This window comes from Arvicola amphibius, chromosome 3 (genome assembly GCF_903992535.2).
Source record: "Arvicola amphibius chromosome 3, mArvAmp1.2, whole genome shotgun sequence".
NCBI lineage: Eukaryota > Metazoa > Chordata > Mammalia > Rodentia > Cricetidae > Arvicola > Arvicola amphibius.
Window position 1 is genome coordinate 64324306 of NC_052049.1, and position 19125 is coordinate 64343430.

Here is a 19125-nt window from a genome sequence, read left to right on the forward strand (position 1 = left end):
CCTCTCTGCTTCCTTTTCCTTTGTGTATAGGAGGGCAACTGATTTTTTGGAGTTGATTGGATTGTATTTCACTATTGAATTTTTATTTTCCTCTTGTGTTGTTTTTCTGGTGTCATTTAATTATTTGCTTTCTTTTATTAATCACTATGATTTTCTATTAGTCACTATGCTTTTTGTAAGAAAGTATAAACAGAATACAACATTTTAACATCATATTAGCTCAATGTGGCAGAAAATGTTATAACACATGTGTCACAAAACTAGACAAGGCAGCCAGGTATGGTGGTGCACGCCCTTAATCTCAGCACTCAGGAGGCAGAAGCAGGCAGATCTGTGTGAGCTCAAGGCCAGCCTGGTCCACATCATGAGTTCCAGGCCAGCCTGGTCTACATCGTGATTGCAGGACAGCCAGAGATACACAGTGGAACCCTATCTTGAAAGACAAAACAGAATAACAACAAAAATATACAGAAGAATTCTAAATTTTTAGGGCTCCACAAACTCTTTAAATAGTTAAAGTAATTGAGAAAGAAGAAATATAGTTACAACACACTGCCTGAATTTAAAATATACTGCAAAGCTGTCATATTAATTTTATTATTTTAAAAAAAGAACTCTAAACAAAGCACAGCCTTCTTAGCAGTCCATGAAACTTCTCAAAAACTGACCCTATATTAAGAAATAATATATATTTCTTATATATATTATTTATATATCTTATATAAAGATATAGGGAAATTTAAATGCTTTTCTGTATTCTACCTGACAACAATGGAACAGTGCTAGATATAAACAGCTTAGAAACTACAGAAACATTCAATTCATGGAGAGTAATAAACTATTAAATTAAAACTGAGTCACTGAAGAAATCAAGAATTAACATATATGAACTGAACAAAGGTGAAAATATTTAGTATAAGATGAAGAGAGTCATAAGAGCAAAGTCTATAGGTCTAAATGCCAACATGTAAAAATTTGAGATCTAAATCTGATCAATCAATGACTGACCTTAAGTCTTTGGGAAAACCAGAGTAAACCAAAGCACCAGATTAAAAGAAATAATTAAAATCATCCAACGTTAATGAAATAGAAGCTAAGAATACAAAGAATAAATGAAACAAAAAACTGAAAAAGTTAGTTCTTAGAAAAGATCAACAATGTTGACAATCTCCAAGCAACTATAACCAAAAGAAAAAGAGAGAATACAAAAATCAATAAAATTAGAAATTTCAGAGAGATATTGCAATAGATAACACTAAGATTCAGAAAATTGTAGGGCATACTTTAGAAAGCTCTATTCTACTAAATTGGAAACTCTAAAAGAAATAGATGAATTTCTAGACACATATGATATACCTATAAAATTTAAACCATGAAGAAAAGCATAATTTAGGCCAGTAGTTCTCAACCTGTCAGCGATGTCCCTTTGATGTTCACATATCAGATACTCTGAATATAGGATATTTATATTACAAGTCATAGCGGTAGAAAAATTACAGTTGTGAAGTAGCAATGAAAGTCATTCTGTGGTTGGGGTCACCACACAAAAGAAACTGTATTAAAGGGTCATAGCATTAGGAAGGTTGAGAATCACTATTCTAGTCAGATAACCACCAAAATGATTAATACAAGGACCAGGTAGATTCACTGGAGAATTATACCAGAACTTTAAAAAAGAATTTAGAGTTGTGTTCCTGTTTTTTGCTGTCTTTGTTTTTCTGAGACAAGATCTCAATACCCAGTCCTGACTGGTTTGAAAGTCTCGGTGTAGGCTAGACTGGCCATAAACATCCTGACATTTCCTGACTCTGCTTGCCAGAGACTGGGACTGAAGACAGAGGCCACTCTTCCCATTCTGAAACTCATCACTCAAATAATTAACCGGAAAGAGAGAAAGATAGTAATAGAAATAATAACTCTACAGTCCTTACTACTTGGCATTTCCACCTCTGTATGTTTACTTAATTGGATTAAAGTAAAAATCTTAATGAGGTATTTGCATTACTTTGCCCATTGTAGCATTGGTCCCAATAGTTAAAATGTGGAGCTCTCCTAAGTGCCAAACAAAAGAAGAGGGGAGTAGAAATTGTAACATATTTATTATTTATATAATGATAAGCTATTTATGTACTTAATCTTGAATATTCTCTCATATAAATATGTGAATGGTGTTTATATATTAAAAGGAAGGACATCTTGTCACTTGACACATGTGTGAATCTGAAGGATGTTATACTTAGACAAATAGGTCAGATAAAGAAGACAAGTAATGTATAACCTTATTTCATATAGAAAAACTAAAACAGGTAGACTGTGAAAACAAATGTAGAAAGGTAGTTACCAAGACCATGACTAGTGAGACACCAGGAAACTGTTCATAAAGTATGGGGTATCAGTTACAGAGAATAACCATTTTACAGCTTTAGTCCCTAGCAGAGTGAGAAGAATAATAATACCTTACCATACTTAAAATTCTTTAGCAGGATAAATCATAGCTCTATTCATACACAATAAATAAATATGCGAAATAGCAGATAGATTAATGTGTTTGGTCGTATGTGGACAATTTCATAATTTCACAAAATTGAAGGTATTGAATATATGGAACTTTACAGCCACAAGAAAGGAGACAGCTACCATAGTCCCCATAAATCCTGCATTGCTAAGTACAGAGACATGGGTATTTCATATGCATATATATGAATATATATTAAAAATAATGAACAGTTACTTTTTCAATCCCAATACTTCCTTGGGGTCTTAAAACCCATCCATGACAGCTGTGTACTACCATGATGTCCATCCAACCAGATGAGTGAAATTATCCTTTGTTCTGTTGGGAAAGGTTTGCATCTGCCACTGACACTTATCAAAATGGTGGTGAAATGATATAAAAACTGTCTTGATAAGATTTTTGAATATCCATTGAAGTTATTTCACATCTGGAAGGGCTAAATTGAGGCAATATTCACAGGAAAATTCAATCACCAAAACTAATATGATAATAAAGCATTGCAACACATTGCAGCTTTGTATCAATGGCACTAAGCTAATGTGAAAGTGCAGAAATCTCAGCTCTGAAGCCATTCATGGTGGAATAAATAAAAACTTATGGCAGAACAAATTAAGGAGTGAACAATTTAATACCATAATTAGTGGTGAGAAATGTAAAATTAGTAATTATTGAAGAAACCATATGTTTAATGTATTAACTGGCACTATTAAAACTATATTATATTATTTTGTCAGATTATGTAATAAATAAGATTTTTCCAGAGCTTAAGCTACTTCCTAAGAGGGAAGAAGATTAGGTTTGAAGGAAGCCTAATTATTTAGGCCATAGTTTACTGTACATTAGTTCTGTATTATTCTTTGCACATTAGGAGGTCTGAGTCAATTGTAAAAATAGGATTTTAAAAGTGTTTGATGAGCTTTCTAAAAACAATATTTAGTAACTGGAAATTGAAGGTCAGTAAATAAATCTAGAGTTTCTATTTGTAGCAGGCAAGCTTTCAGGAGGTGTGTTTGCAAGCTTCTGACGAACCTGATAGATTCTGAAACTTCTCTACACTCAGATGTTCAGCCTCATGGCACTACCTTGAGGATCATTTTACGACAGCTGAAGCAATTCAATTCACAATGTAGATAGTATAGGAACAAATAGGATACTGGGCCATTCAAAATAGTCAGAATTTTCCACATTCCCATGCTTATTATGGAAAAAGATCATATAGAGTCATATATTAATTATCCACAAAATATTAAATACCAACATAGTAATGATGTGTATACATATATGTATGTATATATATGCATATATATATAACTATATATTATTTGGTTACCTATACATTTATTTGTGTTTGTATTTGTATAGCTATATAAGAGACTTATAGCTTACTGCATAATACACTAATATATACCTATAGACTTGAATGCACATGTATAAATGAATTTAACTCATGTTAAATGCAATGAAAGAAATGTACAAGGAGATGCTTAAGTTACATTTTTATTGAGAAAAGATATCAGGATCATGACAACTTTTCCTAGAATTTGTTATGGATCCATCAGTTCCTGAGGGTGAGTCCATGACTATCATTGTAGGAATCATGGCAGCAGGCAGGCAAATATGGCCCTGGAGCAGTGGCTGGAAGCGTAAGCCTTGATCCATAAGCAGGAGGCAGAGAGCTAGCTGCGAATAATATAGGCTTCTGCAATCTCTATGTCAGCCCTCCAACCCGCCCCCATAACAAATCACAGGCTAGGTCACACCTCCTAATTCTTCCCTAACAGTTCTGCCACTGAAGGGGACCAAATATTCAAATATATGAGCCTATAGGGGCCATTCTTTGTCGGATCACCACAAGGACTAAAAACTACACAAGCTGAGGATTTTCATTGAAAATTTAGGAAACATTTATCTAAGGAGGTCAGATTAGTAGCACTTGAAAGTAGCCACCTTCAGAACTGTGTAGGAAAGAACATTCCAGAGAGGTTATAGTAGGTGCAGAAAAAAAAAATGGATAATGAAAGAAACAACAATTAAAGAAATACACTAGAAGTCTAAAAACTTAGGAAGGATGAAACTGTCATATATTCATTCTCTAATTTCCCTGAGTAACAACAACAAAAAATTAACCGAGGTAGAATATAAAATCAGTATTAGAATCAATTAGTTTACAAACAATAATATTAAGCTTAATAACTTTGTGGGTGAGTGTGTGTATATGTGTAAACATGTTTGTAGCATGTACATGTGTGTGCAATCTCACCAACATCCCTTTAAAAACATTCCCGACAAAGCAGAGTATGGAGCTGCAACGTATTGTTCCAATACTCATAACACAGAGGAAGATGTCACGTTAGGTGTTTAAGGTCACCCCCAGGTACACAGTCAACCTGAGTTACATGAAACTCTATTGAAAAAAAATCAAATCTTTAAATGATTTTTTTTCCAGGAATCAAACAAGGTGTCACATGCTTTCTGCAATTGAACTCTGAATTGCAGCTAGCTATTAAGATTAAGAGTAGATTTGATTTCTAGCAATGTCATGTAAATTTCATGGTACAACGTGTGCTTTGAGTTTTTGTTTTCTTTCATTTAGTATGTTTTTCTGATTATTGTGTTCTTTTACCTTAGGTGTGTTAGGCCATTCTACGTCGCTGAACTATGCTCCATTAGACATAGATAGTCCACGCTCTGTTTTCATACATCAGCTGACAGACATTGCCATTGCTGCACCTTTGGTCAACTCGGCATGATGATCATTAACACTAAAGTACTTATATGGTCACAGAATTTAAGTAAATACCTAGGAATAAATGCATTTGGTCAGTCATATATTGCCTATTATGAATAATTTTTAAACTCTCTACAGTTTGGATTATGTAGCACTAATTCCTTGATCAGAACCCTACTGAACAACTGTAGTTAAAGAGACTGCTGGCATACTTGATGAAATTGTTATATTATTTATTTCAGTCCACCCTGACACTATAGCTAAATTACCTAGACCCTCAATGGGAAAACTGCAACTCTTGGCATTTGTATGGCAGTTCAAGACAATGAGAATAAAGTAGTCAGCTTGCAGGAGGCTCATGTGAATGATGCATAAAGTAAGTTCATTGTATTAATGCAACGTCTGTCATTGAAAATACCTGTTCTTACTCGTGGAGATGAGATCTGTGCAAGTCCATTGGGTTTAGGTATTTACCTTTAACAAGCAACATTCTTACTTTCAGATCCAAATCATAAAATTTCCTTCCTGTGAAGAAATACTTTCACGATACCTAATATTTTCTATCTTCCCATCATCTAGGTCTGAGAAATAGGCTTTGCAGCTAAAATTTTACAAGAATCTCAGAAAGTAAAAGAAATGCTAAAATGAGCCCAATAGCAAAGGGTGGCAAAGCCAATGAGAGCCAGTGTGCAGTGGCTTTCTATATGAGGCAGAAACATGCACAACACATGAAAAGGAAAAGGAACTAAAAATATCTATGTTGTTATAAAGGAAAGCAGAGCCAAAGCAATTTGTCTGTGCTTCTTTCCCATCTGTGTGGCTCCTCCACTTAAACAGCCAATGTCGACAAATCTGATTTGCTTTTCTGCTATAATAGTTGTGACTTAGCTAGAAGATATGCTACAATTTCTAGATAAAGACATCTTTGTGTAAATACTGCCTGTATCTCAGTTTAACACATATGCTTTGACATGTGATTTTTGTACACACCCTGTCTTCCTGTCTTCAGGTAACATGTGAGCTCCTGACAAATAACAGAAAGGGAATGTTTTTCTAGAGCCTGGAAAACTATCCTTTCCCTATAACTATACCATTTGAGAAGCTGCAGATAATTTTCTATTCTGGATCAGAAAGTTCTCCAGTATATCCAGGAAAGAAAAAATAATATTTCTCCATCTCTGGGTGGAAAAAACTATATGGACTCTGGTTATTGTTCATAAAACAGGAGTTAAGAGGTTAAAATGATTTTTTCCAGTGTTGCTAAGTGCATCTCGAGAGAAGTTAAACATAATGTTCAGATAGCCTTTCCTTCAGACTAGTGTTTCAACCAGCTGACCACTCTTGATATAAACATTTGCCCTGGCTGGATTTTCCTACTCCAGGATGATTGTCTGCCTGGCAACAAGACGACAGAAGCACAAAGCCAAAATATCCTTATGTGGGCATAGCTGCCGCTCATGGCAGAGCCAATTTGGATCCTATCCATTGGCAGGGATGTCCCAGAAGCAGCCAATTTTAGTTCAGTCTCTTTAAGACTATGGATTATAAACAAACAGTAGGATTTTCCACAGTGGAAGAGAGAAGAGTGAGAAGATACAGAGGGACTAATGTTAGCCACTAGTTCACCAAGAATGCGGGGAGTGGTGAAGATCAGCTAGAAATCCCAGCTACTCTAGAATACAATAGATAGTGCTTCAAGTTCACAAATTTATTATAGTCCTTGCTTTCTTTTCTTTCCTATTATCTTAACTGCCATACCTCCCCTTTTCTTGGCCCTTTATATGAATCAACAGATCAAAACGAGACAAGTTCAGTGGGTAGATGCTGACTTGTAGTAAGGCAAAGCTTCACATTGCTTGGTATGCAGAGCATTCATTCCTTTGGATTTTTGGACTAGGTCTTCTAGACTAACTATCTTGAAGAATCATAGCTGGTTAGAGTCAATAGAGTTTAAGTAAGGTGTAGTCATATCCTCCACATGAATTGTTTCTTCTGCAGTCAAGCTCAACAGCAGTATGCATGTACTGCCTGCTGCCATCAAGAGATGTCAGCAGGGCAAGAAGTTACCCAGGTGGGCAAGGTAGGACCAAGAAGCCTTGTTTCCAGCTGATTCTGGGTCCTACGGCAATATCCTTAAACGCCATGAGCCCTGGCTTCCTCTTAGACAAATGGTAATGAAAACAGTAGTAACAGATGATATATGTCATAGAAGAGCTAATAACTTTCAATATTCAATACAAAAGCTATTATTGTTAGTTATATCACTAATTTATTAGTATACTACCAAAGGGAATACTAAATTACTGGTAACCATTTCACAATAGTGTTGTAACTGAAAATATTTTACTTAATAACTGCATGGTATTAGGGTTAATAATTAGGGTTCCTAATTAGGGTTCCTTTCTCTCCCCATTTTCTTCAATACTTGTGAGAATTCTTGATAATAGACTGGGGTGTAGTGGTAATCTCAAAAATAGTTTTAATTTGCATTTCCTTCATGGCTAGTAATAATGAACACTTTTTCCTCTTTACTTTTTTGGGTTTTTCGAGATAGGGTTTCTCTGTAGGTTTGGAGCCTTTCCTAGAACTAGTTCTTTTAGACCAGGCTAGCCTCAAACTAACAGAGATCCACCTGTCTCTGCCCCCTGAGTGCTTGGATTAAAGGTGTGTACCACTACCATCTTGTCTGAACACTTTTTAAAATCATTGCTGACCATTCATGTTTCTTATTTTGAAAACTGTCTATTTCATTAATTTGCCCATTTGTTGATTGTCAACTTTGTTTTCTTGGTGTTTAACTTCTTTAATTCTTTGTAAGTTATGAATATCAGCTATTTTTTCAGAAGTATAGATGACAAAGATCATCTCCCCTTTTGGGATCTCTCTGTTTGTACTGTTTTTGTTGTTGCTGTTGTTTGGCTTTTTTGTTTGTTTATTTGCTTATTTGTTTGTCTTTTGCTGTGAAAAAACTCTTTTCTTATGTAATCCTTTTTGCTAATACTGTGCTATCAAAAAGTTCTTGTGTACTCTAAGATCTTGAAGAGTAGTCCTCATGTTCTCTTTTAGAAGTGCCATTGTTTCTCGATTTAAATGAAGGTTACTAATCCATTTTGAGCTGGTTTTTACACATATTTTAGAAATTGCCTTTGGGTTTCCTCCAAATATCAAACGCAGAATTACCATTAACCAAGATATTATACTCCTTAGAATATAGACAGGGAAACTACACAAGTATTTGTACCCTGATATTTATTGCTGACTTAATTACTATAGCAAGGAAATGTAACTAACATAGTCTTCTATCAAAATATAAATGGAATGAAAATCTGGTATTTATATATTTATGAGTACTATTCAGCTCTAAAGAAAAATAAAATCACAAAATCATTCTCTCTCTCTCTCTCTCTCTCTCTCTCTCTCTCTCTCTCTCTCTCTCTCTCTGTGTGTGTGTGTGTGTGTGTGTGTGTGTGTGTGTGTGTGTGTGTGTGTGTGGTATAACATGTGGAAAGGAGAACAAGAAGGATAAATAGAAGGTGATGATGAAGCACTGAGTGTTGGTAATGGAAACTTGAGTTGAAGGCGTAAATCACAAACAATCCCACACCAGTTTGGAATTATGATTAATAGAATGGTTATTTATTTAAGGGGGGGAAACTTACAGATCACTGTCCCAGACAACAGTCATCTTCACAATCAGGAAGGGAGCCTAGTCATCAGAAGGAGAGCCGGAGGCCAGAGAGGAAGGGAGGCCAGTTGCTGCTTTTTTAAAGAAAGAGAGACCACGCCCCAAAGGGTTGGTATCTCAGCAGCTATTGGCTGAAGGAGCGGAAGGCGCTCCTGCAACATTGAGTGATATAATTGTTTATCTGGTTTTAACTCTGGCGTAGCTTTTTGTATTTTTTTGGTGGTAAAAATGCATAAAAATGTATTTAAAAGTGAAAGTGTAAAATCCAGTGTCAGGCTCCAGCTTCACAATGGCTACAATGATTTGCATAATGGTATGCAAATTCATTGACATATATAGACTTTGGATCTGGTTTCCATGTATGATTTTTTTATTTGAAATTCTTTATAATAATATTTAATAAATCTTGAAAGTATATTATACAGGCTAGGTAGGATGGCACATCCATAAGGAGACCAATTTTTGTGGGTTCAAGGCCAGCCTGCTCTAACACAATTTTCAGACCAGCCCAATCAGGGCTGTCTGAAGTTAAATCTTGTCTCAACAACAAAAAACAAGAAACTTGCTGTCAGTTAAATTAAAACAAATAAAATGACCGCAATTAGACTACCCATAATTTTATGTGCTATAAAGTAACAAAAAGTCAGTAAGCATGACAGAATCACTCTCTATGTACTTGTATTTTATTGATTGCAGAAATATTTATATGCCTTTAGAAATAAAACTCTACTTTTTAATGTTAGTTGTAGTGATTTAGATTAGAAAATAAATATACTTGGTGTGCTGTATGCAGATGTCCCCTGTCCCATAGCTCTGTTACTCTTCAAGGGTCCTTCCTATAGCACAAAGGTGGGTGATCACTAAAGTTAACTGAGGTCTAAACAGATTGGGAGACTTGTACATGCAGCTCCACTAGCCAAGTAGATGTTTCCCTGCTCTCTTCCAGGATATTAGAAAAACATTAAAGATACTTTACAAGATAAATGGAAATGGGATAAACATGAGATCTTAAGAAAAATACATTCCTTTTTGCATTTAGATAAATACATATTTTGCACTTGGATCTGATGAATGACACCTTGTTAAAACCCAAAGAATTATCACAGGCTTTGCCGAGGAAGAGGCAGTAAGAGCTCTGCCTAGATGCGGAGTCATCCTTCAGCAAGTCAGTGTGCTTACATCAATGAAAAACAATCCAACAATTGTGTCTGCTTCCAACAGAAAGCAATGCAAGATGACATACAGTATGTCAAGCTGTTCAAATTACTCATGGCAGAATGGCAAGATATATCTCCATTAAAATCAAATAGATATTTCAACATGTGTTGGCCAACAGAGATAAATAGTGTCTCTCTGAAGCAAATGTATTTCTCTCCTCAAAATTTTAGATTCCTAATGCTTTCTTGTTTATTTGGGGAATATTCACTTCGTACCTTCATTTAGAAATTCTTAGTTTGTCCATCAAAATCACTTTCTACTTCAGCTGAAAGGAATATGCATTAGGCATTAAAGTGTGCATATTTCTATAGCTGGCTCTCTGATGGTCTCATTCATATTCATAAGTTGACCATATTAAATGAGTTGAATGTGAATGACTAAAATATGTGGAATGCAAAGGCCACTTTCATAGTAAAGTTAGATCATCAATACAGGTAGCTGGTTGAAAATAAATGGACTATAGTTAAGAGTATAATTATTGAAAAGTAGAACTATATAAGATTTATCTTTTCTCATGATTGTTTTCTCAACAGCATTTCCATTAACAAAATTATAGAAAGTAACCTTAACATATAAATTTTAATAATAATATATAAATTTTAGATATGATATTTAAAAATAAAGCTATGGAGTCACTTTACTTGAAAAAATGTAGACAATTTCTGATTCTTAATGTTTTAAGGAAAATAACATAGGATAAGTAAGATTTTCATGTAGCCAGTATTTATACTGCATAATGTCATATATAACTCTAGATCTTCATATGTGACCTTATCATGGGCATGCAACAACACACTACTCTAGTTGAAATAAAAACATTGTGGAATAGTTAAAAGAATACAAATTATAATTATGTAATCTTTCAGCAATCCTACCTTTGTTTCTTCATTTTGAAATCTAAAGTGTGGGCTGAAACCTGGGATTATAATGCAACATATTAGCCAAGGGTATCAACCTCTGGAAAACAATGAGAGAGAAACTGAGAATTCTCCTTCCAAAGTTAATTGACATCCAATACTCTAACCCAAACATTCTCTGTAAATTTCCTAATATTTTTTTCCAATTTTCAAAGTTGCATGACTACACTAATTACCACTCATGCTCAAGACCATAGTACTAGAAAGTGCCTACACCAAGATTTTGACATAGGTATTCCTATCCTTCAAAGCCCGGGTCCCTAACAGTAATTTCACATATATGGTTAGACATATGTTTCTAGATATATTTCTCCTTCTCTTTATGAGATAAGCTAGTCAAGCCCAAAGCTCTAAAGATGTTAATCTTTGAGTGGACATACACATCAAGACAGTCAAGCACACCAGCACGCACGCACGTACACACATACAAACACACACACACACACACACACACACACACACACACACACACACACACACTAGCTTCCTATTCTATGTGGAATAACATTTTAAGTTCCTACACTAGTATACCAATGTCCTACTTGGCATGGTTCTTCCCCATCACCCTTACTACTATCTCCTCCCCTTTCAGTAAGTGCCAACTTCCGATGTGTCAAATAGATCCCTAGCCATCCAGTGATGGTCCATGCTAATGTCCCTCCTACCAGCTTTATTTTCCAACATCGTCTATGGCAAACTCTACTTTATTGCCCACATCTCAATTTTGGTGCCAACTTACCCCAAGAAAGTCATTTTTGATTCTCAAAATTGAAATAAGTAGCTAGTCACTCTCTTGTTGCCCCACTATATTCTAATTCTCTGCATTGTTTCTGATACCTGGCATTTTCTTGTTCCTGAATGGTTAGTTGTGTATATAACCATGAAAAAATGTAACATCTTGACCATATTGTCTCATTCATTATTTTTTTCACCAAAGGACAAATACTAAATTCTCATAGAAAAACTCTTAAATGAATCACAACTAAAGAGAAATGCTGTATTTGGGACATTTGAACTGATCACCTACAGGGGTTGACTTTAGACCTGTTGGTACTGATTTTCCTGGTTAATCACCTAATTTAGAGTATGTGGCTCTACATCAGAACACAAAAAAAGAAAAAGAAAGAAAAGGATGAGCAGCTGAACTAAAATTAAGACATCTACCCAATGGCCCACTTTTTGTCCTTTAGTAATCAATTCATTTCATGCAAATAAAGTTATTTATTTGAATCTTGTTTCATGGGTTTGGAAGAGAAGAGCAGAACAAGGATACTAAATGACTTCAGAGTGTCCCAGCTTCTGTCCGAAGAAGGATTTTTATATTAACTAGTAAGGCATGATGGAAGCTTACTGTTTCTTAGAAAAAGTCAAGTACTGACAGAAGATAACCATCTGTTCTTCACATTGCTAGAGCCAGAACAAAAGGAAAAGAATAAAATGTAGTACAGCGGGTTTAGACTAGATCTGAGGAAGGATGCCTACACAGGAAAGCAAGTTGCTACACAGCAAGACAAGCTTTGAGAATGAACTAACTTGAAGCTTTTAATGTGGAACTTTTTAGAATTAATTCAAATTTGTATCCCAAAATGCTTAAGCAGGATTTTTTATGAATTCAGGGAAATGAGGCTTTTTCTGTTCTTGGATGTGAAATTAATTTGATGTATTAAATAACAACATTCAAAATAACTTAAGCATTAGAAATCCAGGATGACATTTTAGGACATGTGTCTTACACAAAATTATTTGTACATGCAATAACAGAGTCCAGAGACAGAAGTTAACTAAACTTGAGCCTCTAAACTGTTTTATTTCTTTATTGACATCACACAGACAGAACAAGGTAAGTTATAGAGTTCTCTGAGTAAGGAATGTCTGTTGGTCTGCAAAGAAAGTAACAGAAAGCAAAAAGCAAGAGGGAACAGGGCCAACGGTGCTCTTTTCGTAAAAACCTTTCCATAGAGGAGTTATCCCTTCATGAAATGGATTTTATTTTATTTTATTTATACATTTGTGTGTGTGTGTGTGTGTGTGTGTGTGTGTGTGTGTACAGTAAAGCTCCAACCTTCTGAAGTGTCTGTGATCCAATTTTTTCTTCTTTTATACCAAGTTCTCTAGGTAGAGTTCACTCCAATCAAAATCAGTGCCCCGCAAAGAGTGGTATACACTTTTTCATAAAACTCTTCCCCACTAAGAAGATTCATTTTTATTTTAAAGCTCTGGAAACTTTATTTCCTTTTTTGCACTTTTTCTTCTAAAAGGAGTTTTAAGACAGAGATGCAAACATTTCTCATCCCATCTCATGACAAACCTTGATATGATACAACCAATTTTCTAAAGCTGAGATTCATATAACTACTCAAGCTATATACTTTTAACCTGTGTCTATACTAAATTTATAAAGGCTTTTCCCTTTCCCTTATGGATATTTTCTAAATAATACACTATACCAGCATTCATGTTGCATTAAGTATGATAACTCATCCATGAATCAAACATAAATGCTTATGTTATCTTTATATACTTGACAGAGTTTTATATAAAGCTCTCTTATATTCACAGGTTTGGTGGCTTCTACAACCAATGTTCTATGGGCACTAAAAATTAGAGTAATTACTTCACATTTGTGTACATAACTTTTTAATGAAGGCAGAATACTTTCTAGCATGTATTATGAAATTATCTACAAGCTCATAGCTGTAGAAACACACTAACTAGAAAGAACTTCCTCTGTACACACTGTAGACTAGCCTTAGGATGCTCATCTGATTGTGAACCCTGTTGTAAAGAGTGCACTATCAGTTTACTAAAAAGGAGTAAGCACTGGAGAATTTTTCATTTAATTATCATTTTTATTATTCTATTTTTAATTTTCTACATTTTTTCAAACTATTGCTTCATGTAAATTATAGTAGTTAAGGGAAAATAAATAATTCATTAAAATGGAGGAATTATTAAAGTAGTTGTGAATCAAAATATGTCATATTCCAAAAGCATAAAAATTAAGAAGTTTAAGGTGACAACACAGTAAACAAGTATTATATATATATGTGTGTGTGTGTGTGTGTGTGTGTGTGTGTGTGTATGTGTATGTTTGTGTGTGTGTTACTTTTAAATGTACTGGTTTGAATACAGTTTCAATAAGAATTGTTCTCATCTTAATATTTGGAAATGAAATTCTGTATTCTTTAGTTTCTTTGTTTTAAGTTTTAAAACAAAGTATACAAAATGTATACTTTACTTTTGCTTGTACAGATTTACTCCATATTTTCAGTGAATATAATTGAGAAGTCTATGGGGTATATTCCATATCCTTTCTTTAAAAGTGCAACATACTATCTAAAAGAAACACCTATGAACTTAGATGTACATCTCATAAAACAAAAAAGACTTGATTACTGAATTAAAATATCCTCTATTAACTTTCAAAGAAGTTATCATTATTGCTAAAGTCCCCAGCTAGTTCCTTGAGCAGCTGAGGAGAGGGAACCGGAAATGGCCAGATCCTATAGCCATACTGATGAATATCTTGCATATCACCATAGAACCTTCATCTGGCGATGGATGGAGATAGAGACAGAGCCCCACATTGGAGCACTGGACTGAGCTCTCAAGGTTCAGATGAGGAGTAAAAGGAGGAGATCATGAACAAGGAAGTCAGGACCGTGAGAGGGGCACCCACCCACCCACCAAGATGATGGGGCTGATCTAATCGAAGCTCACCAAGGCCAGCTGGACTGGGACTGAAAAAGCACGGACTCCCTGAACATGGTGGACAATGAGGGCTGCAGAGAAGCCAAGGACAATGGCACTGGATTTTGATCCTACTACATATACTGGCTTTGGGGAGGCCTAGCCTGATTGGATGCTCACCTTCCTAGACCTGGATGGAGCAGGGAGGATCTTGGAATTCCCACAGGGCAAGGAACCCTTACTGCTCTTTGGACACGAGAGGGAGGGGAAGTGGAACGGAGAGGGGGAGGTAAATGGGAGGCGGGGAGGAGGCAGAAATTTAAAAAAAAAAAAAAAGAAAATCTCAATCACAGAATTTCCACTAAGGCTCAAGGATCACTGCAAAAGAGGCGGTAGAAAGGGACTAAGACCAGAGGTTTGACACAAACAGTGTCCTCTGAACATGACAGGAGCACCACACTCATGAACTCAGAATGGCTGTGACTTCCTGCAGGAGACCTGTACAAGATCATTCCAGCCAACATGCTAGTTTAGAAGGGCAACAGGCTCACAAGATGCCATGCCTACAGAGGAACTGTTGACATGGATTGATTCTGGGGAGGGGTTAGTTTTCTTTACAGATGTGGCCTCTGATAGATCAACTTCTCAGCCATAAACAGCCCCACATCCATGAGTATAGGGCTAGAGAAAACTCAACTGGGTGGCTTATTTTAAAAAAGAAAAAGTGAGCATTTGGGAGGTGACTGGTGAGGTTGCCCTAGAAGTTGACTTGGGAGTGACATAGGAAGTGCAGCAGGAATTTCTATATAATCAACATGGATTTGTGTGTACGAAATTTTCAAATAATTAATCAAAAGATTTTATTGAAAAACTGCTAGCTCAGGCTGGCCCCAGAATGGTTTGCTGTTCCCTTTTGTTCCACTCCACTACACCAGTGCTGCTTATAAAACACAAGCTTGAGACAGGGAGAACTATGGTGCAGCTTTTCCTGATGCTTGAGGAACATAGAGTTAGTTGATTTCATTTAATTCTTGGACAATCAAACAGAGAGCTCATGGTCTATACTAAAAGACACTTGTCTAAGTCTCTGTCATGGAACGTGGGTATGTTGGATTCTTTGTGGGTTTTGCATATACATAAAATGTCATATAAATGAAACTGAGGGTTACAAATGGAAAAATATTTGGGCTACCCTGCTTCTGCCTAAGTCTTAGTATTGCTTGGTTTTTAGTTAGCTTTTTAATCTGCAAGATTTGCTATTACACATATAACCTTCCTAGCTTTTTGCATATATTTTAAGTATTTCTGTTTCATGAATCTTTGCTAGCCAGGAAATCAGGGAATTAATCTCTAAGTTGTGAAAATGGATTGTCTGGGGTCATTTCCTAGTTGCTCCACTCTGTAAGAGACAATCTACTACCCTCTTTTGCCCTCAGTTTCATCACCTATAAAATGGGAATGGAAATATTCCACAAGAGGCTCAGTCTCACAGGGCATGCAGCTAAAATAATGATTAGCCCCATAGTGACAGGATAATATATATTTAATTACTTATCACTATTTTGTAATTATCATTTTATGACCAGCTTAATGACAGAATTCATTCCATAAAAATTAGTATATTTTTACAAATTGCTAAAATACTTTCCTAGAAAATATCATAAAACTTAAAACCTGCTCTGAAATGCATTACAAACTAATAAGGTTTTTGTTGTGTAACAAAGTAAAAATATTAAAGGATACACAGAGCAGAAATTAGTGTAAGAGAAATTAAATGCAAAGAGCTCAAAGAAATGAGCTTACCTCTATGGTATACTAATGAGAAAACCATTTATGACAGAGGGTGGCATTTGTACTAACACATAGGGATAAGTAAACGGGACTTTTCAGGTTGATTTAAAAGAAATAAAAGGGAAGGGACAGACTATTTAATTATAATGTTTATAAGCTGTCCAAGTGATCCTAAAACAAGTTCAAGTCTTCCCTACTGCTACAAAGTAAGAAATTGTTGGAGCAGAGAGAGAAAACAGGTCTGAGATCCATTAAACTCAGTGAACAATATAGTAAGGTGGGAAGAAGATGCTAAAATCCCATCTGTGGCAATGTGAAAGAGCCAGCCTGCACTACTACAGTATGGACAGAAGACAATGGTTCACTCTAGAGGTAGAAAGCAGTCAACATTCTTGGCCCTTGCAGTCATTAGTAAATTTTTAAAAATCTACCTTAATGCTTGCAATCTATATTATTCTTGATGTCGACTAATGACATCAGTATCTCCTTTCTTTTTTTCACAATTGAATTCCATTGAAATAAAAAAGACTATCCCATTATGTCACCCTTGAGATTAAAACAATGCACTGCTGCCATTACTCTGCCTTACTAAATCCAGACTCTCTTTGGGTTCACACCATGCTTTTTAATGGTCTTATTTGTGCATTATTTTATTTTTCATTATATATTGTGCCATTTTGTATTCCCCATGATTATGTTTTCACTGAACAGATGCACTACAGTTTTGCTGCACCAAATTCTATGATCCATAATTAGATGTCAATATGTTTTCTTTATGAACTAAATACATTTTTAGTTACTTGGACATTAATTAAAATCACATGCTGGATTGTTACATCCTTTCAACACATTTTTGAGGAAATATTTTTGGTTTACTTGAATGCTTTAAAACATTCAATTTTATAATATACAATTCTTTTTTCCATAAGAATACATACCGTAACTAATACATAAATATTAATTAAAGAGTTACACCACAGAACCCATTAATGAGATATAGCCATTCACATATGAATAAAAATGCCATTTGATGAATTAAGGGAGATATTTTTAATCATCACTTCAAAACACTTGATGCATTTTAATACAATGATAAATAAAACAAATTTAAAAATTTATGTAGAGACAGAAAACCCCAGAATGCTAGGATGGTACAAATCTCATATGTGTCAGTAATTCCAGGTAGTACTGTATGTACTGATTGGGCCTCATGGACTTCAGTGACCCATTCATATGGGAAAACTAGAAACATGCTTTGTAAAGGAAGAAAGGGGCATGTGAAATCTAACCTTAAGAAGTGACTCCATCTAATCTCTTATTTAAGAAAACCCAATTCATTTTTTTACAAATGTAGCCTACAAGTGATCGGAAAGAATGGGGGCTAAGCATACATGGACAATATTTTAATTTGTCTTTGACCATCTATATCTGTTACAAGATTTACTTACTTAGAATCACATGAAGTTTACATGAAAGCCCAGGAAATGTAAAAGTGTCTTCAGTACAGCACAGCACAAAAGCTGCCATACCTGCCAACACTTGCTTGGGCTTTGCCTCCAATGTATGAGGACATAAAAACATAAGCTCTGAATTGGTAGAAATGGGTTTGGTCCAGATAACTACTCCCCTTAGTGTTCCATTAGCTTTCCACCGGGAATACTATAGACAAAAGGTGATGTTTATGTGACTGTCTGTGAGTATCTTGAACTAATTATATAAATTGGTCAAAAGAACAGTAACAGCGTCCAATAACTCAGCATCCTACATGGTTAGATGGCGCTTTCAAAATGTTTCAGAATATGGTAGTAACACAATTGAGCCGACCAAACATTTAGTGACATTTCATCAGTAACATCTGCTTGCGTGCATAGTTAACAATAAATTTCAAAAGTTAGAAAAAAATACTCATCTTGATTATTTTAGAAGGATGAGCCAGAATTATTTTCTGTTAACAATGGATTGCTATTTCAAATTTCCCTTATGATTGGGGTATGTAGTGATGAGCTGCGGACAGGCTGCTTTCCCACCCATTCTGTAGTGAGGAGGCGAGTGGGCCACGTCCAGCCTCCCGGCTCCAGGCCACCTGGCTCCTGCACGTCTAGCTTTATACCCGAAATAACAACACACAAACTGTATTCTTTTAAACACTGCCTGACCCATTAGTTTCAGCCTCTTACTCACATCTTGACTAACCCATATCTAATAATCCATTTAGCACCACGAGTGGTGTCTTACCAAAAAAGATTCAGCATGTCTGACCTGGCGGCTGGCTTCATCGCATCTGGCATCTCTCTGAGGAGAGGCACGGCGGTCTGACTAACTTAGGAGAGGTGTGGCATCTGACTGAGCCATCTACCTCACTTCCTTCTTCCTGTTCTGTCTACTCCACCCACCTGAGGGTCGGTCTATCAAATGGGCCAGGCAGTTTCTTTATTAATTATCCAATGAAATTATCAGATAGATAGAAGACACACCTACATCAGGGGTAGTTTCTCTGTTGGAAGAGAAGACACTGTGCATGTTAGAAATGGTAGGGTCTCAGGCTCTGCCTAGTACTGACAGAACTGGAGTTTTCCATTTG